This window comes from Cygnus olor, chromosome 22 (assembly GCF_009769625.2).
Source record: "Cygnus olor isolate bCygOlo1 chromosome 22, bCygOlo1.pri.v2, whole genome shotgun sequence".
Lineage (NCBI taxonomy): Eukaryota > Metazoa > Chordata > Aves > Anseriformes > Anatidae > Cygnus > Cygnus olor.
In genome coordinates this window covers 2939581-2965811 of record NC_049190.1, presented here as the reverse complement: position 1 = coordinate 2965811, position 26231 = coordinate 2939581, and the positions used below count along the sequence as shown (strand labels likewise).

Here is a 26231-nt window from a genome sequence, read left to right as displayed (position 1 = left end):
GGCTCGATATTAAACATACCAAGGCTGCGGTACCAGAGTTCAAGATCCAACCCTCTGTCTCTCGCATATTCCCTATTTAATGAAAATTTCATCCCATTATGCACCTGGAGAGCGACAACAATAAAGCAGATAAGTTCTTGCCTTCAACTTTTTCTGGTTAGCCGTTACACCCCGAGGACTGTATTTAGGTTCCCATGGTGCCCGTGGAAGTTTGGGTGAAGCCCTTGTTTTATTCTGCCTGGTCTCACTCATCCCAGCAGCTCTGAGGCCAAACAAAGCCGCAGCACCCAGCGTGGAGCGCATTGACATGCAGCCCGCCTCGCGCCTCCTCCTCCCTCCAGCTGAGCAGGAAAGGAAGCAGCCCTGCAGCTGGCTGACCTTTCTGCCGAATTGCCTGTCTCGCTGCAGGGTGATGATCCATGACCCTGGGCGGCGTGGAAGGCCACGGGTAATTACAACCCACCAGGGCCATCATTGCTGAAACAAGAGGCTACCGGGATAGTTGGTAGCTGTGTCCTATTTCAAGTGGGAAACGATATCCTCAGCACCTCATCCTTCCCATCTTCCTCCTCCTCGTCTTGCAAGGAGGAGAGAACGGATGCAAATGGCCAATTCCCTTAATTAGACCAAGGGGCAATTTGGGCAGGCCGCAGGACAGCCTGGCTCATGGGGGAAGAGATTATTTTAATGAGGCCTAATTCTATTATATGAAAGATGATGAACAATCAATGTGCAATCATGCTGACAGGGAGTGGTTAAAGATTTTGGTCTTTGGCATGCGTGAAAAAACAGATTTTCTATACCGAGCAGAGAGAGGGGAAAATACAAAAGAGAAGAGGAAAGATGAAAGGAGCCAGATCTTTGCAAAAGGTAAATTGGCAGAATTTGACTGCTTTCTGATTAATACCAGTGAAAGATGTGGCCGAGAGAGTTTTAACCAGCACAGTTTACCAACGGCTGTTGGAATCCAGCGCCTTGTTTCAAAGCACACTTGTTACATGAACCTCCAGCACACCTACAAAAGGCTGTTAATTTAATTAATTATCCCTGGTAAATGGACCCCTAAGGGCTCCCGGAGGTAACATGCATCTTGGCAAGGAAACAAAACAACTGACAGGAGCATCTGCCTCGCAGAAAATTACCTAGTGCCCACCTAGCGACAGTAAGTGATGGAGAAGCAGCTCGGGCTCCTTGCTGCGTCCCCACGGGGAGCAAGGTGCCAGCCACCGGCCCCAGACCTGCCTGGGGACTTGTGCCAGTGCCCGGGGGCAGACACAGGCTTTGTTCAGCAGGGAAATTTCCTGCCCTGGTTACAAAAGTGGCATTATATCTCCTACAGCTAGCTCTGCATGCTTTCACGCAGGCGCACACGCTCAAATCCAAGGTTTTGAACGTCAGGTTTGTGGATTTCTGTGCACAACCTCCCCCTGCTCCACCAGGTTAGTGCTCAGATGATCATTTTTTTTCTTTAGAAGCTAATGAGGCCATTCTGAACAAGAAGAGCTCAATCACACCCATGGAAAAGGACTTAGCTGCCTGATGATCTCCACCAAATTGACTAACCCAAGGCATAACTTTTTCCTCCTGCTATCCACAATTGCCAAATGAGCTCGAACTGGAGTAAATCAGATGAAGCCCAGCCCCTTCAGTGAAGCTTTGCCGATATTTGGAAGCTGAAGATCATGCTCAGAAGACCTTGGGAAGGTCATTCCACACATTATCTGCAAAGATCTTGTCTCCTATACCTAGAGGAAGGTCTATATATCACCTGAGGGGCCTGTTTTATTATTGCTCTTCTTCCTTGCAGTAAGTGCGTGGATGGCATGCAATTTTTTTCTTTTACCTCTGACAAAAGCAGACAAAATAGCACAAGCCTGACTTGCCAACACCACAACACTTTGTTTTTCTACATTACTGCATAAAGGCCAAAAAAGAAAGTTATCCTGACCTCTGTGTTGCTATCATTAGGGCTTTTTTTTTTTTCATTAATATACTCATGCTTGTTAGCACATTCATTTTAGGTACATGCACACAAAAGCCTCCCTGCAACTCTACGGCTGCGGTGGAACTACATGACAAGAAGACGACCAACTGCAAAAGACTGATTATTTTTAGCTTAGCAAGTAAGAGGACAAACAATAAGAAAGCAGGGATAATGCATCACGAAATGTACTTTGTTCATTTATTTGACAACTGCAGTTTAGTTGTAATTAATTATGATAATACATTATGGCGTACCAGTTAATGTTCTGTAGTATTATTTGTTAAAGTCTCAGTAATATGAGGACTCCCCTCCAGCCTTCTACTGCTAAATCTCTGTTATGTAGCAGGGAAAAGCCTGAAATTTTGGGGGTGACAATTACAGAGGGCACTGCATAGGGAGGGGCTAATTAAAAATTTGCTTTGGGAAATCTGTCAGAGTTGCAAGCACAGAGAGAGAGGTTTTGGTAGCTTTGTGTTTGACTTTCCTGAAATAAACACAGGGGCCCACACAAATCATTGGCACTGTACAGAAGGTCTTCTGTTGCCATTTTTCATGGCTGTGGCATTCAGCTGTAGCTCAGGATCCCTGCAGGCAGTGCCCAGACCCCGCTCCCTGGCTAAGCCTCAGGTTTCAGGCTGGCAGCTCCTTGCAACATTTTGCTCTGATCCTCACCCCCCCCCCCCCATCCCCATTTCTGACCATTATTGTAGCAAGAGCCTCCTCTGAGTTCCCGTTGCATGCACAGTGGGAGCTGGGCTGCAGATGTGGTGCACCATCCTCTGCCTCCCCTCCTCAGCATGGAGGGCACAGGAAGCCACCGTGTGCCACCCTGGGAGCATCCCTGCACAAGCTGCAAGGACAGGGACAGCGTGCCAGGAGCATCTCAAGCATCTCAAGCCATCAGCATCAGAGCATGCTGGGGAGAGCCAAGCTGTGCCAGGTCTCAATTCCCCAACAGCGGTTGGATGTGCAAAGTTTTTACGACAGCAACTCTCCCTGCACAAGGGTCCAGGTCCCCGCGGGAGCCTTTAGGTGCTGGTGTAAGACAAACAATAAATAATTGTGTCTGTCATGGAGCACGGACAGCACGTACAATGCTGTAGGCAGCTGCGGGAGTTTTATACATTTATCCTTCAGGCCTACATAGCTTGGGTAGCTCCTTCATAGGCTGAAATGATATTGGTTTCACACTATATATTGCTTTTCTTATTAGACCTGGCCAGAGCAGTTCTTGTCTAGAAACCAGCAACTGTCACATTAGCTTTGCCTAAATGCACACAGCTCTCTGGACAGGCTCCAGCCCAAAGACAGATCCCTTCCTGCCTGGCTTAGGGCTCGCTTGCTTTCCTGTCCCACACAGAGGGGTCCCAACGAGCCCTTCCCATCCTCACCCCCTGCCTCGTGCTGCACCTGGCTGCCAGGCTCTGTGCAGTGCTCCAGGAGATGGAGAAGAAGCCAAGCAAAAGGCACCCGACTGGCTTTCCCTCCCATAACAACCCTGGGGAAGGGCAGATGGCTATCAAAGGGTTCCCTAATATGCCAGGATACTTTAAGTCTTTGATGGAAGAGAGGAAAAACCACCCTTAACAGCGAGATGCCCTCTCAGGATTGCTCCAGACAAGCCTCTCATCTCAAGAAAAAAAAAAATAAATTCTGTTGTAAAATTCCACAGGTTAAAAACTTTCTTGTAAAAAATCATCTTCCTCTAGGGAATTTTACCGTTTCAGGAACATTGTCACCCCCCATTTATAGTCCAGCCAGCGCCAAGTCAGGTGGGCTAAAACATGAGCCGGTACAGGCTAACCGAGGTCCAGAGACGTAGATGAATCTAAGGCAATTTGCATTCATGTACTGGTGATGTGCCAGGTCACACTCATTCAAAATGTGGCCTTGTGGACATCTTCAGACGGACCTGCTCCCTCTCTGCGTGGCTTAATGTCCTTGACTGACAAAGGCAACCCCCTAACGTCCCCTCTCCTGACAGCATCCTTCCTCTGCTCATACAGTTTTTTAAGACGAGGGCTGCTTTTCAGGTGCCTGAGCCAGGCCCACAGAGAACCCAACTCGTGTTAGACAGTTAAGAAAGCTTCCCCGGAGCATTCACACTTTGCCCTGCCCGTTTTCAGGAGGGCAGCTCAGCAGGGAAGCTCGGCACACGACAGGCCACAGCAAGATCGAGCCCTCTCCGTCTTGCAGAGAAACGAGTGATCAGCTGCCTCCCGGAGAGAAGTAACACGGGGCCGTGAATAAAGAGACACTGGCTGTTCAGACAACGAGAGCAAGTGGAAATTACTGATAAGCCGTGGGATTCAGAGCAATCTGTGGTTGGTAACTGAGTATATAATGACTGTATGAGCAGAGGAACTCCCCAAGTGCCCATCTCTCCTCTTCCCTGCACCACTGCAGCCACCCACAGTGCCCATCAACCGCTGTGCTGAAGCTGAGGGAATGCAAGTTTATCGTCTCTATTAGGATCCAGATGGAGATTTACACCCCTCCTTCTGCACAGTATTTTATTTCATTGGTTCTGTGGGAATGGCAGCCAGTCCCTGCACCTGCCCACCCCCAGGGAGCCAGCAGCCTCCTGAGTCGTTCAGACAGAGGCAGCAAGGCTGGAGGGTTAATTCTGAGTTTCATATCTACCAATACTTTATTTTTAACTTCCACTACCTGTAACCACCATTGCATTTCATAGTCACATAAAGCCAGTTGGAAAAGACCTCCAGACAGCACCTAACCCAGCCTATCGCTCAGAGCAGGATCATCACAATCAGAAGACCAGGTCAGTTCTGGTTTTGGCTCTCAAAAACTTGCAGATTAAGATTCTTCTGCCTTTTGAGGTAACAAGTTTCAGTCTCACACAGCCCTGTTACTGACATTTTTCCCAGTGTTCAGTCTGAACCGTCCCATTCCCAAGTTACAGCCATTTTACGTTGTTTACCCAACAAGCTGTTTATCCAGAGCCCACTTTCTCAGTTTCCACATTAAAAGCCTTAGGAGGCATTGCCAAAAGCTTTACTAATGTCACAGTAAAGCGTGTCACTTGCATCACTCAGGAGAGTAAGGCATTGTAAGCAACTTCGTGTCCAAAGGGGGGGAAGGAAAAAAAAAAAAAAAAAAAAAAGCTGTCCTCAAACATTTGAAGTCCTTGCAACAAATCAAAAGACAAAGCTGCCTTACTCTGAAGAGCAATCCACAGGTCCAACTAAGACCTGCTCAGACCTGAGGCCCTAGCCATAGACTATTATATTACCATGATTCTTGCAGAGATGCTGCTTGTACGGGACCTCCCAGCCTTCCCTGGCACAGGCACATCAATAAATATGTTTATGCAGAATCCATAACTACCATCAGAGATCCAAGGAGAGAGAAACCTTTCCTGAGTACAAAGAGGCATAGGAAGAATTTGCTGTATCAAATTCTCAGTATCCTTCTGCTTAATTACCAAAGCCTTTAATGACTCCTCTAATGAGCTGCAAAAGTCTGGATGCATCCCTCGGAGAGACATTAACTGCTGAGCAACCCGAGGAGAAATTCTCTTCTCACCGGCTTGGGGAAAGCCCAGGACCAACTCCCAGGCAGAGACTTAAGAAAAAATAAATAAAAATAATAATAATAATAATGATAATAAAATAGTATTGAACAAATCAACTCTGTAGTGCTTCCTATGAAATATTGGCTGTCACTTTTAGGATTGCAGGGTCCTCTTTTAGACTCTGCTGATGGAGTGGCCTTGTGGGACAATCACAGAATCAGAATATCCTGAGGTGGAAGGGACCCACAAGGATCATCGATCGAGTCCAGCTCCTGGGACCCTGATGTTCCTCCTCAACACGTGTTTTGATTTTTTGTGATTTTTTTTTTCTGAATGTCTCTCGTGGTGCCTGCAGCAGTAGTCATTAACGAGGACCTGATCTCTCTGAGCCTTAAACTGTTCCCACAGCACGAGTAATAATAAATATAGGCAGATTGTAGTGTAGAAGAATTATCAGGTTTCAGCAGCTGTAACAATATCTGAATTATCAGGTGAAAGCCTTATGGAAAAGCAATTAGGTAATAACAGACTTGTATCAGAGTCATCAGGGACTTTTCATGCTGTGCTAGAAAATCAGGACCCAGAATGAATTTGATTGGATTAAATAAAAGAACCGATCTAACCTTGTCATGATCTCCTACACTGAGCTGAAGCTTTACAGGGCTTTGAAAAAGCAATCACATTTTGTTTCAAGATTGCCTTCCTTCCTTCCCAGCCTCACAGTAAGAACACAAAATAGGAATCACCTCTGTCCACTTTCTCTCCGAAACACCTTCTTACTTCATTGCATTTTTCAGGAGTTTATCAGCAATATCGCCAGACCCCCAGCCTAAATCCCACCGAGGAACAGAAGGAGGTGAAAAGCTGACCTGAAGCGTTGGCACCGCTTGTCCGGAATGCAGAAGTGGGTAAGATCGCGTCTCCTGCCCATCGCCAGCATGCCTGGAGCTCTCCAGATGAGACCCTTGTTTGAGGATAATATTCCGTGCCCTGCAATCTGAATACAGCAAAGGCAATCAGCAACCCATAAGAGCCACCTGATTTAGGCTTTTAGCACATCTGTAAAACAGTCACAAAAAAGGCGAGCCCATAGCTGTAGTGGTGCTGAATACTTCTTATTTAGCTCCATATTTTCTTTTCCATGCTCATTTTCCTTTGTAGCTGGTCTTTTGTTCAGCTCCCTATACCTAACTAAACTTCCACAGCAAATTAAATGGCATGGCCTCCGTTTTACCAATGGGAGCCAACTGATGGCCTTGCCTAGCCATCGAAAATTGCCTTTGCACTGCCTTGAATGAATGCCCTGCAATTGCTGCCCGTCGAGATCTGTTCCAAGCCCCTTGAGTCACGGCGCACAAAAAAACCTGGAGGGATCGCAGACCTCTGCAATCAAAAAATAAATACGCTTGGAGACTCATATGTCCACAAATTACAGATGTCATAGAAGTTTTCCTGCTGCTTTTCGTTTAAAAACAGACAAATGGAAATTGAGGAAATAGGGGACGTTTACTAAAGACACTGTGGTTCTGGATGTTCTCGTGCTGCAAGAAGGGAGGAAAGCCACTGGAAAGCAGGTTTTGCTTCCTGATTTTAAGTAAACATTTACAAGCAGAGCACTTGTTGAAATGCAAACACAAAACCCAACGTGTCTCTGCTCCCCCTCCCAGCTCCCAGCACAGGAAGAGGAGGGCACGAGTGAAAGAAAATCAGTGCCAATGCGGTAGTGAATGAATGAAGCCACCACACAATTTTCTTGTGCGGGCAGCAAAGCCTGAAAGCAGTGGAAAGTAGGCTGGATTTGCATGAGGATAACAGGCAGGACAGCACTAGAGGCAAGACCTAATAACCTTAGCAAGCCAAAAGATGTGCAAACTTAGTTTGCATTTTTATTTTACTTTGATGCCTTCCCTCTTTTTATTTCCCATGCACCTGTGATGATTAATATCAAAGGGTATTATTACACCTCTTCCTCCTGACATTCAAACCAAGCAATTTCAGTGCCTGTCAGTCAAAAATAAGGAAGGGCAAGAGGTGAGGTCAGCTCTCCATCAGATCCAAGCTCTTTTTCTATTTACATTAATACAAGGAAGAGCTGAACATGCAGAGAACACACAGGAAATGTCATCTCTGTTCACAGACTTTTGCATTAAAGGTAAGACCTAAATATTTATCTCCCTTTCCAGCCACTGAACTCTGCAGGCCCATTAGCTCAGGGGCAGTTGTGTTTGACTGTGGGGCGTAACGATGACTGTTGTGGCTTTGGGATCCCAAACGTCTACTGATCCTTTTATCTCTTTCCTCCCTTAAAAAAAAAAAATGTTAACATACTTTGGAACTGAGAATCAAAAGTAAAAAAAAAAAAAAAAAAGGAACCAATATTTTATTCTTTGAGCTTGAGAGAAAAAGTAATTTAGCAAACATTACTTAAAATAAGGGTTTTATAAAAGGACTTGTGCTTTTTTTTTTTTTGATTGTTTCTTCTCCTCTCTCCCCCTTACTTTTCTGCAATTGATTGACAGCTCCCTGATAATAAATTCTCTCAGTTGGCAGGCTTTTTTCATAATGTTTCATTTGTGGCACTGCAAACTGGATGGCCCCTCTGTACCTCCTCCAGTTTCTCTCCCTTTTCAATTGCTTCTAGGAACGATGGCAGCAAAGATTGCAGAAATCAGAGCACCTCCACACACGCTGCGCTCCTGCAGTGGCAATAAGGTGCATGGGTTTCCTAACCTCTAAATCCCTCAACGAACGCTTCCATGATAAGAAAAATAAAAAATAAAAAAGAGTAGAAAACTGAGATTAGTGCAGGGGACAAACGAGTATTTTGCTCTAAGTATGAGACGTGTTTCTAAACCCCGCCTGGGTCACTCAGCGTGGGCTTGCAGGGTGCCAGCAGCCCCACAGCACCCCAACATGGGTCTGCAGTGCTGGAGCGGTGACAGCTCCAGAGCAGAACGTAGACAGCTCATGTTATCAGCTCGACGCATCATTTCTTAGGCAACCCAAGGGATTTGAACACTCAAGTGGCAGATTAATTTAAATCAAAACTGATCGGAGATGAGAAGATAACCGCACCATTTATTTTGTGGGCAAACAGCAATTCCTTTTCAGCCTTGATCTCAAAATACTTTTCCTTTGTTGTGCAATCACAGCCTAAAACACAAATTCAAAAGAAGCTCAGAATAAGTCCATATTTCTCTAAGAGCAATTTGCACAAACACTGTGTTTTCCGTGTTTACTTTGTTTGCCAAAATTAGAAGTGAAAGCCAGAGCAGCAGGATGGGAGACACTCCCCTGGTTGGAATTGCTTCCACTTTTCCTTGGGGGTTCTTACTGACAGTGTAAATTTGGGGCTTGTTAACACATTGCAAGACATCAAGCATCACACAGCTTTTGCTTTTCAATCTGCTCATTTCTGGTGCTTCGTTGTGGTGACAGTTTAAATCTGAGCAGGAGCAGGGAAGCCTTTGTAATGGGAATTTTAGCTGCCAGCCTGCGCTGCTTTTGCTTTGAGTTTCCAAAAAGGAGAAGGAAAGGTCCTTCCTAAGTAACTGGAAGTCACCAAGCTGGGAAAGCTGGGGCTGCAGAGAGGCTGGGCACTTGATTCGGGGATTTCTCTACTAATGGGGAGGAGAAAGCAGGAGTGGTGTGTAGCCTGCTAATCCTGACTTCCAGGTGTAGCTCCTGCTTTGATACAGAACCCAATGAGATTATTTCAGCCAGCAACTTTGGATCGCCTCTTTAAAAGGATTAAACCTCTAAACACCTCGGGAGAAATCAGGCACCTAAACGTGGCTGAGGAGCAGAGCCTGGCAGGCCAGGCGAGATGCGCAGAGATCTCGGTGTCTTGGGCTGTGGGCAGCGTCTGATGAGACACAGCGTGCGCATCGCTGCCTGCCCGACCCCAGCTTCCCATCAGGAAAATTGGTGATAATAGGGCTCCCTTGTCTTCCTAGGGGGGAGGGAGGAGAAAGACATTAAAGATTATGTGATGCTCACCTAATTCAGCCCTAGGGAGCAGATAAGTGAGATTTTTCTCAAGTATTTTAACAGAGAATAGCTCTACTCACTTCGGCGGAGAAATGGAGCCAATTTGCACAGCCCAAGGATCCAACTCCTGATGCTTATCTAAAGCTCCTAGGACTACAAATGAAGGCTGCAGGTATCACAGGCACATCCTGCTGCATGCTGCTATGAAGTGCAACAGGAGCGATTGTAACAGCAAGGGGAAGTTTCTGGTAACACTGCCCTCAAGGTAGGGAACACACCACGAGCTTTTCCTTGCTGGCAGTGGATAATACGAGCAGTAATTCATCTGCTCGTGGTCTTGAAGGGAACTGAGAAGTGCAGAAGCCCGCAAGAGGATGGGAAGAGCAATAGAGAATCTGCCCTGGAATTTTGGAGTGGGTTCACATCCAGCCTCTGATCAGATCCTGTGGCCTTCCTCACTGCATCTCAAATGAAATCAGTCTAGATTTTTATTTTTTTTTTAAACCAGTCACAGCCTGCAGCCTCCACATTCTCTAATCAAGACAAGTCCTCGCTTCTCAACGTCTCGCAATCGGTGCCGTCATTTTTCATCACCTCCCCCCTCCCACAAAGCCCAAGTTGCTGTTTCCAGACAGCCAGATTCCCCCCCAGCTGGGCATTTGCCTGTATCTTGGTAACTTCAGACAGCCACCTACGTACTGATCTGTCTCTTCCCAGCGCTTCCCACTTCCACAGATGCTACCGAGATCCCCACTGAAGATCTAGCACCTACAGGAGATCTGTTCCTGAAGGACACTCACCTGCCAAAGAAATCCTGCCCACCGCTTAATGGCAGCCTGGTTCCCAGGCTTACCCACGGATCATGCTGGAGTTAGGAACAATTAGCACTTCCCTCTGCGTGAGAAATTATATCTTGGCCATTATCAGCATATTCTTACTGCCCACCAAGCCTTTATACAATTGCCAGTCAGGGTTTATGTTTATTTGTTTGGGTTTTATGGTAAATATAGTTAAATATTCAAGAGGAGAAAACAAGAACAACCCTTTAGTCCTGCAGTTGGGAGCTAGTATCAGAAAGAAAGTCCACGCAGCATGCTCAAATGCAAGGTTGGAAGGAACTTCAGAGGAATCCCTGGAAGCTCAACTGCCTAAACCCCAGCCTTGCCCTACCTGGCAAGGACCACTATGACAGCTGTAAATTCTGAGAAGTCTTCCATGCCAAGAGAAGGTATGGCTTGAAATAATCCACAATTGATATGCAAAAACATTTTTTAAAAAATGCACAAAATAAACCAGTGCAAAAATGACAGCTGGGGAAAAAAAATAGACTATTTGATACATTTCCAGACGCTGTTGGAGAGCTCTTCCCCTCTAAGAGGGGCTTCGTACTGCTGTCTGAATAGGATGAGTGAGAAGAACTGCATCAGGGATGGAAAAAAACCTGCTTCCTGAAAGCTGTCAATCTGCAGGCTGTGTTTCACAGCTGAAATGTTGATGTTAACTTCATATCAAAGAGACAAGGCTTCTGGAGGACTCACTTTGAGTGCCAAATTGATATTCAAAGACGATGGGGCAGGTCTTCTTCCTGGAGAGGAGCCCTGGAGGGACAGACAGGACCTGAACTCCAGGAACGTGTTTTCTCTAGGAAAACAGGGCTGGATAGAGCAGAGGAGGGCTGGATGGAGAAGAGGAGTGGACCAGTCTTCACTGAAACTGCCCTGGACTCCACAGAGATATGAATGGGATTTGGTTTAAGCTTTGTGCAAAACCTGCAAAGAGTCTACTGTGGAACTAGGATAAATTCAGGTCATAAATAGAGGAGATGATGGGAAGGAACAGTTGGTACATATGCTGTTTTCACACAACACACATTTAATAAGACGCATTGCATTTACTAACCCTTCTGCTCCGAAGGGTCACGTCCCCCATCCACTTAAACTTAGCCTCTGCTTCAGCCTTAAGATATAGCTCTGTAAAGCACGCAAGAAGCACGTCACCATAAATACATGTGTTTTGTCTCTACGACAGCCTGGAGCACCCTGCCCCAAGTCAGCGCGCAGAGAAAAACCTCAGGCACATACCAAGTGGCTCGGCTCCAAGCTGGCACTGCACAAGGTAACAGAATTTCTCAGACAAGCACACAAAAGGGCTGGGGAATTTTAATATCTTCTTCCCCTACAAGTAATTTCCAGTGTTTATGCTCTGTGGAGCTCCTCACGAGTGTCAGAGCAGAACAAATGTCAGTTTTAATGGACTTGCTAAATCATAAAAACTGTTTGCAAAATTGCATCTGATTAAAACCTGCAAACGTTCCATTATTCACAGGAAGATCCCAGGCAGCTTGCGGCAGTGCGCTGTCAGAGGGGAAACCTTGGCCCACGGGACTCTACCTCGGTAACAAAAAATAATCCTACAATGCACCCTAGCCAAATAGAGGCACTTTCTTGGAGAGACGGAACAAAGCTCAACATTCATCATTTCATCGTTAATTCTTGTAGCAACATATAACCACGCGCGACACAATATGAATTGCAACGCACATCTCGGCGGCGTGCTTTGTCACTGGCAATATTCAAGCGCTTCGGAGATGTAGATCACAGCCCCCCTTGGGAGAAGGCCAGCTCTGGAACAGGCCAAAATATTTTGCTTCTAAGGTGGCTGACACTGGAAGTGTTTCCTATTATTTATCCCCATTCTAACCTGCCCACATTCACCAAAAGCCCGCCTCCTGCTCCATATGGAAGGGGAGTACAAATGGAAAATTCTTTTCCATATGGACAAAGCAGATGTGGCAATAGAATATATATTATAAATAGGGGCTGCTTTAGAGAGTAAATAGCACTAAAACCAGAAAGGATACCCATCAAAATTATGATGTTATACCATTTACTGGCAAGAATGTAGAGGCTTAATTCTAACTGTGCTCTCTAGATGGTGATGCAGAGCAATTATGCTTTATTTTCCCGAGCATGTAACCTTTGGTAACACTACATTCTGAAAAGAGACTGAAAGCGATTTAGCCAGACACGCCACATCTAGATAGCTGCCTACATCCTAGATGTCAAACAATACATCAATCAACCTTTCCTGTTAAGCTGTTATTTAATTTTCAAGGGATTTGTTTCTTCCCCAAACTAGGTTTTTACTTTATTTACTAAATAATGCAGCTTCAGGGGAAGAGGTAGGAAGGGAAGCAACATTATTTATTTATTTTCGGAAAGACAAAACATTTGAACGCATCCGAAGCCAAAACATTTTATTTCAAAAGGATTCAAACTATTCATTGTGCACATCTCCAAGGAGCTGATCACGCTCTGGTTTCACGATGGCATTTCCATGCCAGACCTGATATATGCATTGCTTTCTAAGAGGGCAGAAAGGCACAACTAACCCCAAAATGGTTTCTTTGGAGGTCGCCAAAGCTGAATTTTCCCCACGTGGGAACAGACACACCCTGATCTGACCACGTTAGCCTGTCACAGGGCTGCGACAGGCAGACTGGGATGCTCTTACAGTGCCTCCAGACGAATCCACACGTGTGGCTGAAAACTCTTTCCAGACTCTCAAAGCATCCATGTCCATAGTGGAAATGCCTACTGCAATCTTCTGTACAGAGAAATTCCCCTCTAACACATTACCTGGCAAAGATTCAGGGAGAGCCAAGTGTTGTTTCATGGCTGAATTAAGGCAGAGGTGCTCTGAAGTAGCTGGATGAAGATATCAAGGAAGAGGAAAAATCAGGCTCTCCATCAACGCTGCTGCGGTATTTTCCCCGTATGCCAAGGGGTGTCAGAGAGATGCTGAAGTCCAACTTAGGCAAATTTCCTACCATCGTGCAGCACAGCTTTCATGCAAAGGTTAATAATTCCTGGTGCGTTCTGTGAACTCAGCATTTCTCCTGCATTTTAGCTTGATGTACTGCCCTTTTCACCACGAACACATTTCTTCCTCCCTCCCTTCTGCTAATCAGTTTCATCAACACAGCCCCAGGTGAAGAATGGCTTTTGAGATATGTAGACTATGAGACAGAAAGTGTTGCTTAAACCAAATGATAACAGTCAACAGAATCCTATTAATAAGCTACAGAAATTCAGCCATGGCCCAGAATCACAGCTGATGTTAACTGAAATAGCAATGACAATTTACACCAGAAGACAGCCTGGCCTTGTGAGTTTATAAATCTCCATGCTCTTTAAAAACAAAGCCCTAAATCATTTTGCCTGAGAAATGAGAATATCAATTATATTGCTTTATATCCTTCCCTTCTTCACCATAACCATTGATTTGTGCTTCCCTATTTCATCCTAGGATTTCCAAAGACAGCAGGAAATTTATGGCTCCGTTCTATAGAGAGGAAAACCGAGGATCTTGTGAGCTGGTGGTGGGCACCCAGCTGTGGGAGACAGAATCCACCTTCCCATCCTCGTCATCCCTCCTGAGAACAAATGCTGCTCATATCACCCCGAGTAACTGAGCCCTTAAAGCCTGAGAGCCCATTTGCAGAGCCAAACGGTGTCTCAGCAACTCTAAAATAGCCCCTGTATCTCTTGGTGAGTTTGGAAGATGTCAGCATAAGGTATAATCTTCTCTATTCCCTGCAGTGCACGGCTTTGGGAGAGGAATTGCATACAATTCTGCAGGCACTAAACTTAATCCTTTGCTCCTACACAATGAACAGGTTCTTCAGAGATGTACACAGCCTGGTGTTGGGCCAAAGCAAAAACAAAAAGCTGAATGATTTACGAGAGAATCATTCTGGGAGACCTTTGCTCTCCTGCTGCAGACTGGGACAGGAGCACCCTGACTGCTGGCAAGTTTGTTCTCCAAAAGGTCACTGAAGAGACTCACAGCGATTAATACATATATATTTAAGGCTAAGTCGGCCAGTGCCAGGCATTATCTGGCCTCAGGTGTCACAAGAGCAATGGCTTTGCTTTCCCTCATCCCGAGAGGTGCTGAGCCGCCCTGGGCTGGCGGGGGGTGACGGCAGGTTTCCCTCCCACAGGACCCTGGCACGGGGAGGGACTGCTTCTATAAAGGTTGCAGTAAAGCACCTGTAGCTGCATTTGATTAAAAGTTGTATTAGCGCTTAGCTCTTGCATGGCGTTTGCCATCCTGAGACTTGAAGTGATCAACGCAATCAAACCCTGCTTAGCGCGTAAGGAAGCGACTGGCTGAAGGTCATGCAGAGCCTCAGGGGAGGACAAGGATTAGACCAAGCTCTTTGGCTGAAAATACCACGGAAAATGTTCCTCTTCTTCCCCTCCCAAGCTTTTCCTTCTAATCCTGTTTCTCTGGGTCTGCAGTCGGAAGGGGACTCTTCTGTGCCACCCTTCCCAGCTTCCTGCTAATCTACTGATGCAATCATGGTGATGAATGCCTTTTTGGATCTTCCCTTCTGATCTGAGAGGCGTTTCTGCTGTGCACCCCCCAGGCCTAAGGCAGTAGGTGAGTCAGGGACAGACAATTCTCCCAAACCTCCAAGGTCAGGAGCACAAGACGGGGGAAGTACAGCTCCTTCCATGTAGCACAGCGACTTGAAACAGCTGAAACAAAAAGTCATCCCATCCCACCATCAGCAAGAAACTACATGGAAAGACTCATTCATCAACTTCTCCATCTTTAAATTAAAAGCAGGGGGTCCTCAACTGCCTCTTTACTTTGGTGTGCACCTTTTCTGAAGGCAGAGGGGCAGCCAACACTCCCTGGGCTCCCAGCACCTCCTCTGCAAGATGCCTCTTGGTTTAGAAGACACTTCCCTTGGTGACCTGGGACCCCAAAGTGACCTCGTGCTCCCCAGATGCAAAGCACTCCGAAGCAGCACCTGGTCCTGGTGAGGGGCTGTGCTCACTGAGGCACAATTTCAGTTAAAGAAAAGAATATGACAAGTACCACCGCTTGCCCCACGGTATTGGTCGCAGAGCTGCAGCTCTTTTCTCTGCTTGACATTGAACTTGGGACAGAGCTGAAAACACGAGTCTTCCCCTGATGGGAGAACCAATTAGTACCTTTCAGCTCACTTGACTCCTCCATGTTAGTCAGACGGGATCACATTCCCTGGAAACTGAAGTACTTCTACTTGACATCAGAAGGCGTTCTCAGCTATAGCAAAACCCATCATTCCTGTGACCCTAGCATGTTGCCAGCTTACTCCAGCTGAGAAGTTGGTCTATTGCATATGTTACTTACAAAACATGGGTTCTTTGGTTTATAAGCTCAAAAATCAAATCAAAGTGAATCACTGCGTTAGGTACAGTTTCATTGTTTTCCCCACATGCTGCCTTCCCTATGAAAAGTTTAAGGCAACGCTCATTTAAAATATCTCCCTCTATTAAGATCACTCACTGCTGTGACAAGAGAGCAGAATCTTAAGAGGTACATTGCATAATGTGTTCCACAAAGAACAAGTACAATGCATACAGAAAGAGCAGAAATTGTTTGCACTTCGAGGGCTTCAGAAGTATGTAGCAAGAGATGGAAAACCACTTTTGGTATGGAACCTCCTCAGCTCTAGATAGCAAGTAACATCGTGTATTCTTAGCAGCGGTTCGAGTTAGAAACTAGAAAGAAAAAACAAAAATGCAAAGATTGAGATTTTCTGACAATTCTCCTGACACCCTGGCTGGTATAAGGTGTGACAGCAGCTTCGCAGTGGATGCTACAAGCTCCTGTCACAGGATGGCTCATCGCAGCTCTTTAAACCCATTCATTGCTGAGATTGCAGCACAAGATTTGGAGGCAGGAATGCCTCCATGTAGGAAATCTCAGGAATGACTGCAGCGAGCCAGAACTGTGAGCCAGGACAAAGCTTAGATGCTGCTTATATCCCCGCTAATGACTGCAGGGGATGTGCCAATAAACCTTTTGCAAAAGAAATGAGATAGCTTCCAGGAATATCTCGAGGATAACAGGCAAGGACAAAACACTTGCAGCTTTGAAAGAGACTGCAACCAGAGGTGACAACAGAACTGAGTGGACAATAATCATCATTTCTCTCTTCCCATGCTCATTCTGCAAACTTTACAAGCCAAAGGCTTTTTGGCTCAAGCTGCAGAGAGTCATTACTGGAGATCAACACTGACTGCAATCGCTCCTTATGTATTACCGACACTTTGTGGTAAGAGAACCTCAAAATGGGTATTGGGAACATCCAGTTTGTCTTGTTAGCATAGATTTGCCAAATTCTAACCAGCAAACCACATTTATTTTTTATTTATTTATTTTCTCTAAATTGCTAGCAGCCACACGAAGAAACGAGAGAAAGCCTCAAAGGTTTCTAATGCAGCAGACCAAAAGGGCCAGAGCTAGCGCCTACAGGGAGGGAGAACACCTTATCTGTTGGCCCAGCTACAATAAGCTTTATCTGGAAATAAACACCGAGGCTGCTGGAGCTACCTGGTGGCACTGAAGGCTCCAACCTTCACCCTTCAGCCAGTGCCCTCGGCTGGATGGGAGGAAGAGACACTGAGGAGCTGGGGGAGAAATGCTGAGCAATAGCTGCGTGCCTCCTGCCAGGTGATGCTGAGCAGACTGCAGGCTGCACATTTGCTTTCCCCCAAATGAGAAAGCTCTGTTTTGGTTTGTTAGTTCTTGTTTTTGTTGGTTTTTTTTTTCCTCTTTAGTCTACAGCATAAAAACAAGCCAGGAAAACAGATACAAATGTCCACAATATGACAAGATTATGCTGCAGAGCTGAGATGTGGGAAAGCAAGAGAGGGGAAGATGTACTGGTAAATCTTAATAGAAACCACAACTGATAAACTGTAAGGAACGGGGAAATCTACGCTTACTTCTCACAGCCTTGTTTATGCTAATAAAGGTTTGGTAATGAATTACTGGTAAGTGGCCTCCTTTAGTGGGGAATTATTCAAGCAAGCAGGTGCGGCTTAACAAACATTTATCTTCTTCGGGCTGCAAGGCACTGCAGGAGACGTGCTGAAGGGACAGCCAGGCACCAGCTCCCTGTCCAGACACCTGCAGCGGGGCGTCAGGAGGGGGAGACACATGCCAGGAACAGCTGGGTGCACATGGGGAGGGAAGGAGGCATCTGCTCAGGCACCCAGCCTGCTTGGTGCAAGAGCCAGCCTCAAGATTCAGCATCCCAGAAAACACAGCCCTCAAAACCTTGCTGGCCCCGGAAAGCTGGTTTTATCATGCTGAGAAACCCAGTTCCTGGGCTGCTTGAGGATCAGGAGGAAGGTTTGAAGCCCTAAGGTAGGATGCAGAGATCTGAGTTCTTGGTACCACACCTGGCCCAACTGAGACAGATCTGTGATCGCATCTTTCTGGGGCTCCGACTCCACCTCGGTTCTTCTGTTTGCAAAACAGAAAAAAACAGCTTTGCCCACACTGGCAGCTAAATCCGTTTTTTTTTTTTTTTTTGCATGAAAAAGGCTCAGGCACTAACACAGCACTCATCCTTTTAGTTCCTAGATGGATAAATATTCTCACTGCCGCTCTAAGCTGTCACAAGGATTTGTATCTGCCTTCATTACATCCCTTCCAGTCACAGGATAATTACATCCGATGTTGCTTTAAGTCTCAGTGAGCAAAGGAAAATTCAAGAGATTAATCAGAATATTTTTTGTAAAGAGTTCTAAAAATATTCTAAATAGACCAGAAACCCAGATGAGTGGCATCCTCATTTATTACTGAGCCAAGCTTTGGATACAACAATCAATTGACTTGATAGATAACACAGATCTTCTGCCTCTCCTATTTCTTTCTAGAAGTTCTCATTCAGAGCCAGATCAAGATACAATTCTATTATTCTCTCTCTCACTTGCTGGAGTTTATTTTTGGATGTGTGTTTTCAGCATTCTCTCCAGGGGTGTGCTGTTGTCATGATTTTGAATTAGGTTTTTCCTTTCTCATTGTCCCCATCCGGTAATAAAATTTTGGAGCACTTGTTTCTTAAGATGCTGTTCAATTCTGTCCTTCCAGAAGCCTATGATAATGTTGTTGTTGCTTTCGGGGCAGTCATGATGTAATGCAATAGAAATTTCCCATATGGTTCTCAAGGCTTTTTTATTTTTTATTTTTTTAATTTAAACACAAGCCTAGACCTGGCTTTCCACGGCACGTAATCTGATGTTTACGCAGCCCTTTAGCAGTTTGCTCCTGGCCTCTTTTGCTCTGACACGACCGATCCCCTTTCCAGACAAAGCAAGCAGGTTTATCTACACCATCTTTAGGAGTAACTTCGGGAGCTTTTTGCCAAGCTAATGTTCTGACCATATCCTCACGTGTTTTTGTCGCAATGGCATAAGTCTAGGGGCTGGGCAGAGCTTGCAGCTGATTTACGTCAAGAGCACAAGAACAAGGCGCTCGTCATTTGCAGCTGGGCCAACCGAGCTGTACGGAGGGATGTAAATATTCCCACCGGAGCAAGCAGCGAGATCTGATCCAGGAAAATTTCAGTGCTTAGATCAGTGTCACTTTAGCTGCTACCAAGAGAGTTTATTACAAATATACAACGCAATAAAATAAGGCAATTGCTTTTCATGGTGTAAATGACCTTGCAAAAGTAAGAGGGATGATAGAAGAGGGCAGTCAATCTCCGTGCCTCTTTGGTGAATTCCTGCTCTGATTCAAAAATTTTAACTCCCGAGGAACTTCAGCTGTCATTTGCTCTCCCTTTGGGCAGCAGTGGTGCAGAGCCCAGGCTGCGAGCTTGTGCCACCTTAATGTCCTCTCCTCATTTGCCCGTGCATTTCCCTTCCACACACAAGTCTCGGGTCTGACAAGCACCGGCAGGAACTGGCTCACAACTAGAGAGGAATTTAAAGCTCCTGATGCACCTGACTGTTCATGGCTGCAACAGAGCCCCTGGGAGAGGTAACTCACTCGGAAATTAAGAAATAAACCAGCGCAAGCTCCAGAGGAACCCAGCCTGCAATAGATTGCCTCGACACACGACGAGCAAAGGGAGTGTAAGATGGGCAAGGCGCCTGCAAGATGGAAATTACATGGGGATAGAGGTAGGTAGCACTGGAGGAAGGAAAGGATATTAAAAACAGAACATCATGATTCAATGCCAAGACTATTAGGAAAGCAAAGGAAATATGCTAGAAAGCAGCATAATCCATATCAGTCACTGGCTGCTGTTCCACTGGGGAAGACTGGAGGTGCCAAGGTTGAAAAGCCTGCCATTCATTATTTTTGATTTAGTGCTGCACAGACAAGAAGAGCTTGCATGATGCATTGGTTGTATATTCTTCTATTGATCTCTCAGACTTCGTTTTCTAAACCCACCATCCATCACCCCCACCAATCCCACTCAAATTCCCCTCGAGGGGAGGCTAAAGAGAAGTGTCCTGTCTCTCAGGGCCACGCTCCAAATGGTTTATGAGCCAAGGACGGATGGGAACTTGGGTTGATCCACTGCCTTTCTGAAGGACTGGCAGCAGTTGCAGATATTACTTTCCCCCTACTAGGGTGGCTCTTCTGAAGGGCAAAAGAAGCCCTGAGCAAGCTGAGCTCCCCAGCCTGCTTGGGTGAGAAACTGATGATGGGAGACGGAGCCCACCTCCAGCTCATCCACCACTCAACTCATCACTCCACCTCCATGGAAACCAGCTCCGAAAAGACAGCCTCCTCCAGGGGATGGGTGCACATCTCAGCGCTCTTTTTAGCTTGGCCACAGCCTCGACATGAGGCTTGATAAGGTCACGTCACCTCCCAAACTGCACCGCCCTCGGCTCCTCTCCCCCATTTAGCCCCGTCGTGCACAAAGAGGGGTACAGCAGAAGCAGGAGACAGCTTGCGAAACTAATGCAAACCCCCAGATACACCCACTTATCTGCTTTCTGCTGGGCTATCTTTGCCAGCAAGTACTATTTGTGGCCTGTGTTGGTCTGGCTGGGCAGAGGGAGGCTCATGCTACAGGCGGTGGCAGCATCTAGAACTATAGTTAATCTTGAGCAAGTTTGGACTTAAAGAGCTGCGCTTTTGTTGTCATAAATTTCTTAGCTCTCAGATATTAGGATAAGACAATATGGAAGGACAGATTAGCATTCATCTTTTTTGTTTGTTTTGTTTTTGTTTCTTTGGTTGGTTTGGGTTTTTTTGCTCTTTCACCAGGACACTTTAGAACTACCCTTTGCTAGAGAACACACAGCATCTCCTACAACTCAGCTTTCGTTACCAGCTTCTTATCTAGCCTGTGGAAAGAGCAAGGCCCTTTCATATCATCAGTAGCAAAATACCCTCTACATATCTAATAGTTATTTCTCTGTTGCCCCATCCCAAGCACAAACAAGCCCCGAAGTTTGTACCCGACAAAACTCATGGAAAGCAGCCAAGGTTTTGCCCCAATCAAGGGCTAAAAGAAAACATCACATGAATTGTTTCAGGATTCATCTCCCGCATGTCCAGCTATCATTTTCTTCTGCTGTGCTCTGCCAAACGTCTCCCAAAAGCGTTGATGGCTCTGACAGGCTTGAATCCGTCACCTTAATTCCTACAGAAACTCTGCGAGGATCTTCACAAAAATTCTCACACAGCTTCTCCCCCGCCCCTTCCTTGTAAAAGATGCAGATGTTAAGAACACAAAGCATTATTCATTTCCTCCCTTTCTGACATTTCAGGTATAAAAAAGGAAGCCAGGTATGAAGGGGACGTGTAGGTTAAGAGCAATCTGTCTGCGCTCAATAAGAGAGGGGGAGAAAAGGAAAAGTGAAATTGTACGTTATTAGATGATCTTCAGTTGCCCTCGCGAAGCAAAGAGCAGTAGCTTAGGAGACAGCGAGAGTTTAAAAACCCTAAATGGCTCCAAGGGAGCAGTGCTCACTGGGGGAGGGAAAAGCATTGCGGTTACATGAGGTTACATGCCAGCAAATCTCCAAGTTTAGAAGGAAACTGAAGAAGAAATTATTATTTTTTTCTCTCTCTCCAGAAAAAGGTCTTTAGATCATTACACAAATTGGGGCTGGGTTCTGGCTTCTCTGTGCACGGACAAATGCTTCGGAGTCCAGGCAAGCACCGAGCAAGGAGAAAAAAAAAGCAGATGTCAGGTGTGCCTTGCCTGGGCCCAGAAACACACAAAGGGTTCAGTGCATCCCGAACGCAGCCAGAAACAACCTTGTCTGGAGGAACAGCCATGACATAAGCTTCAGGTTTAGAAAAAAGCGGATCTGTTTACCTCTTACCCAGCAGCTCTGCCATTAACCAATTACTGCGGGGTAGCTCGGAGCAGCGCTGCTTGCTGGCTTGCCTGTTGCATTTGAATATTTCAGGGCCTGCTAATGGCAGATAAATTCCCCTGTGGGAAATTGAAGGCAATTAGAATCATTTTAGCAATAGTTCAGAATGGAACTGACCTTTGCTTTCACATGCAGGGGTCCAACAGAGATATAATGTTTAATATTTTTGTATTTGTTGGAGAGGAAAGCTTTCGTTTGCAAGTACCAGAACAACAACTTCGGTGAAAAAAAAGAACCGGTGTGAGCTGGGCTTTGGAGAATTGTCTAGGATTTAAGTCCTAGATTCTTGTCTCATCTTTGTCACCAACTCAGTGTGACAGTAATTCTGCCTGGCTCTGACTCACTTTACCCACGTTCAAGGCCTGGCTGACTCACCAGTCCCTCCCAGCTCCTGAGCGAACCCTTCCTTCTACCCAACGCTTCCCCGCATTCGGCGTTGACACCTTCCCAGCACTCGCTGGCAATTATCAGAGTTTCCACGGAGAATCCACCTTGCCAAGACAGCTGAGAAGCCTGGTGGGAAATCAAATCATTCAAACGGGGAAGTTCTTTTATTAGGATACAGATTAGGGGTCTTTTCCCAGCCTGCTTTCCCCATCTGATGCACAAAGCAGCCCTTAACCGCTAGCTGAAAGGCTCGCGCTAGTTTTAAACAGCACTAGCATTTCAGGGGGGACTTTTTTAACACAGCCATCAATGAATACTCTTGTCTACAGCCAGTCAGAACTGGATGGACATCAAAAGCAACTCTTTGCGTTTTCCAGCTTACATTTCTTCCTCCCTTTTCCTCTGCTGTTCTGTGCACCCAGCAGTGCTCCCCAGTCAGCTGTCTAACCTCGGGGTCTGCAGCTACCAGTCAAAACTCTTGGAAATCTGGCATCACAGGCTTAATACACAAAGTGCTTATTTTTAACACAGACTGATGGCTTTTCTCCTAGATAATGATGATTGATTCTGTTTTCCATCCTTTGTCAAAGCTCGGCACATGCCTAGAATTTTAACTAGCTCTTCTTCTGATACTTCCATGTATCCATCTGTTCCTCTGGATCTCTCATTCTCCTGCTTTAAATAATGAACTTTCCTACAGTCAGAACGATCTATTAATAAATAACAATCTCAGAGATTACACAAGCCAATTAATAGTAAAGCAGCATCAGGAACTGAAGTGATGGATGCCGGTGAATGGGAGAGGTGTAGGAGGGTGGTGGAGCTGCCAATCCTTCCACACACGGGATTAGCACAACTCTACAGCAGACGGGGGGCAAAGCTGTGCAAAAAGGCATCATGAACAAACTCAAGGTAATTAAGCATGCACACATGTGCACGCACACACTTGTATGCAAATTGTGCCTGAGCAACACGAAGGAGGCCGCAGAACCGCGTTAATACCAAGATCCAAAGCGAGAAGGATGTTATTCGTAGCTACAGTTCAGGCACAGCAACGTACAGCTCGCTGAGCACTGGGAATAAAAGGGTATTGATGAGTTTTGCTCCTTCAACATGTTGTTTTAATGTAGCACAAGCTACCTGGCAAAAGAGACAGAAGATATCCTTTAGTATTTCAGCTACTGGGAAAAGCCGAAGCCACGTCAGCCCATTTTTGGTACATACAGCATCCCCCTTTTCTTGCTGTAGAAACTGCCTCACATATCTTCCCTCTAATACACTTCCCTGCTGATTACCCCGCTTTATGCTACAACTGTTCCTCAGCAGAGATCTTGATCTCATGGAAAAGATAAAGTGGAAGCACCGCCTGTGTGCAGAGAAGGCAGGCTGTGTGGATGGAAAAAACAAAAGATTATCTTCTCCAAATTATAAGTAGGCAATTAAGGCCCTGGAGCATTAAAGCCCAGCTCCTCAGCAGGGCTGGGGTACCTTCAGGGAAACTCAAAGTCTTAGTTAAATCAGTTATTTCGGGTTCAGCCTAGAAAAGACTTGGAACACAACTCAGATACCTTGGTTCCAGGCATGAGATCCACATCCTAATACCTTTTATGCTTGCTGCTTAGCTCAGACCTTGCTGTCTCACCTGCCTCACTTCCCTCCAGCTTTAAAACACAAAAGCTACCTCTCAGCACCTGCTGGGCAGCTTTGCCTCTCCCTCACCTCTCAAGCAGACAAGATCCTTCTTTCTGCCACCCTCTCTTCCTCCTTTTCAGCCTCAAGCAGAGAGACCAAGGGCCAAAAAGGCACCAGGGAGGGAAGACTCGTTAAACTGTATTTATGGGAAGGGAGGTGGAAATTGCTGTGGATTGGATGCGTCATTGTGGTTCTCAGGGCTTTGAAAAGGGAAAAACAGAAGTTGCAGGAACCTCTCAGATGCCAGTGAACGAGGGCAGGACCAGCATTAAATGAAATGTTATGGAACACAGACCCACAAAGGCACTACTGGTTGCATGGCTGCAGCCCTGCTAGGCAATGCAAGAAATCCTCCTCCAGCAGAGCAGCCAAGGCCTTGCTAAATTTGCTCTGACCCTTCTCCTATCAACTCCCGCATTTCTGCTCCCATTTTCACCGATACAGTAAAATCCAGCTAAGCCCTTTACTCAGGGCTTTACTCAAACGTTTGCTTCACCTGATGTTAAGCACGCACTTGAAGGTTTATCTGAATGGTTACTGATATCAGTTTACTGTGTTTGCCATCTCAGCTTGTCCCTTTTATTTTCAGTCTTCATTCTTCTGTCCTCTCCTCCTTTCCCTTTCATTCCTCAGTCTAACTCCTGTGGTTTTTTTTCTTCTTTTCTCCTCCTCTGCCCTTCATAATGACTTAATCTGGCAGGCAGTGTGACAAGCGAATGAATCGAACATGGAGTTTTCCTGCACTCCAGATTCATTTGAAGATTCCTCCCAGATGCAGCTCTAAAGCCCCAGATTCAATTTCCCTTTGACATAATAACAGAATTAGTCTCATATTGTCATACATAAATTACTTGCAAGCTGGGTGCCAAGAGAGAAAGAGAGGAAAAAGAGAGAAGAATAGGATTCAATGGAAGGTGTGACTGTGACAAGCAACAACAGAATAACAATAGGCGACCAGTGGGTGACATCTATCATATCTGACAAACAAGGAGAAAACCATCTCTATATCAAGCGTAAGAATTATTTACCTTCTTCTCTTGGCCCTTGAGCCATTAAACCTTATACTGAGGATTTCTGTGTCTTACAAAGGACACGCAAAGTCTAAATAACTCTCAGATTGAAAATTATTGTATCTGACTTAGTGCTGCTTTTTTTTTCCTCCTCCTTCCTCACAAGGCACCATTCAGAGAAATAACCCTGCTGCCCTTAGCTAAGGGAAAGAGATGGCTCCTGAGAAAGCCATCAGAGATAAGAGCCAGGCGATGCCCTTCCCATCCCGTGAGCTGGCTGAAAGCCCTCGCCTGCTCCCAGACACCAGCTCAACCCCAAGAGTCTTTTTCTGGGGGCCAGAAGCCAGAACACTGCAGGCAACCACTTCTTGGTGCAAGCTCGGAGCCTCCTGCTCCGGGTGCTGGAGGATGGCCCAGCCTAAGCCAAATCAGTTCAGCTCCCACCTGCCCACCACCCACAGCAGGGAGCAGACAAGCAGAGCCAAGCTTGCCAGCACCAGCGGAGCCCTAATTCATTCTGGTTCGGGCAGGCAGCATCAAGGGAGTGCAGTGCTCACCTCCACGATGCCTTTAAAGGACTCCTCTTCCTAAAACCATAGAGATTACTTGTATTTACTTTTAAAGAGATGCCTCCTACTTCCCAGAAGAGGCCGTAAGTTTAATTTCATTACCACAGCTTGCACTCCAAAGTAGAAGCAGCAGCTTCAGGCTTTGCACTGAACGTGCAACTTCCCCACCACCATAGGGAGGCACTTCTGTTACTTCTCCCTTCCCAGACACTTCAACTTCTGGTCAAAGCAGCCTGAATGCACACAAATAAATGGAAGCCTTCACATCAGAGAGGTCTGCCTAGACAATCTGCTATGACTCAGTTACAAACCGACCCCCTCGCTCCTCATCCATATAGCGCACAGAGCCCTCAGCACTGCACCCAGGGAGAAGGCTTCCAAGCCAGCAGGTGATCTTGATGGGGTGGAAAAGTCACCGTTCTGCGCCAGCCACGGCTCCACTTCGCTTGCCCAGCCTGTGAAATTCATCATCTTTGCTGGCTGAATTACTGCTGAGAAGAGACAGTCACTGTGTCCCCTCTGCTCCCCGCATTTTGCCTAGGGAGCTGGGCAAGGGAGGTGATCAACCAAAACAGTCCATGGAGCCTTACACTCAAATTCCGAAAAGTAACAACCCACTGCATAAAAAAATGCTTCCCTTTGTCTGCTTTAAACAGATCTATTTTCAATGAGTGCTCCGCTAGTTCTAGCGCTGGGGGAATTGATGAATAGCAGCTCAACTTATCTGCTGTCCTCGTGGTTCTGTAAACCTCTATCATAACTCCCCTCAGCTTTCTCCTTGTCTCCGTATCGCAGGGAAAATATAGTACATTTGGAAAGGTACAAGGAAGGGCAGCTGGAATGACAACTGACAGATGACTG

The 26231-nt window shown here is 46.1% G+C and overlaps 1 long non-coding RNA gene across 2 annotated transcripts in view; it reads right to left on the bottom strand.

The window, feature by feature from the left end:
• The window catches only part of LOC121058603, a 110426-nt gene that overhangs the window by 18834 nt on the left and 65361 nt on the right, over positions 1 to 26231 (bottom strand). Inside the window, exons 2-3 of one of the 2 annotated variants that reach the window (XR_005814264.1) lie at positions 22066 to 22225; positions 6389 to 6516 (exon numbers count right to left, since the gene is read on the bottom strand). This is a non-coding gene — a long non-coding RNA (uncharacterized LOC121058603). Of the gene's footprint in view, positions 1 to 6388; positions 6517 to 12706; positions 16070 to 22065; positions 22226 to 26231 lie in introns of those variants that run through there. The other variant, XR_005814261.1, reaches the window with a different exon arrangement.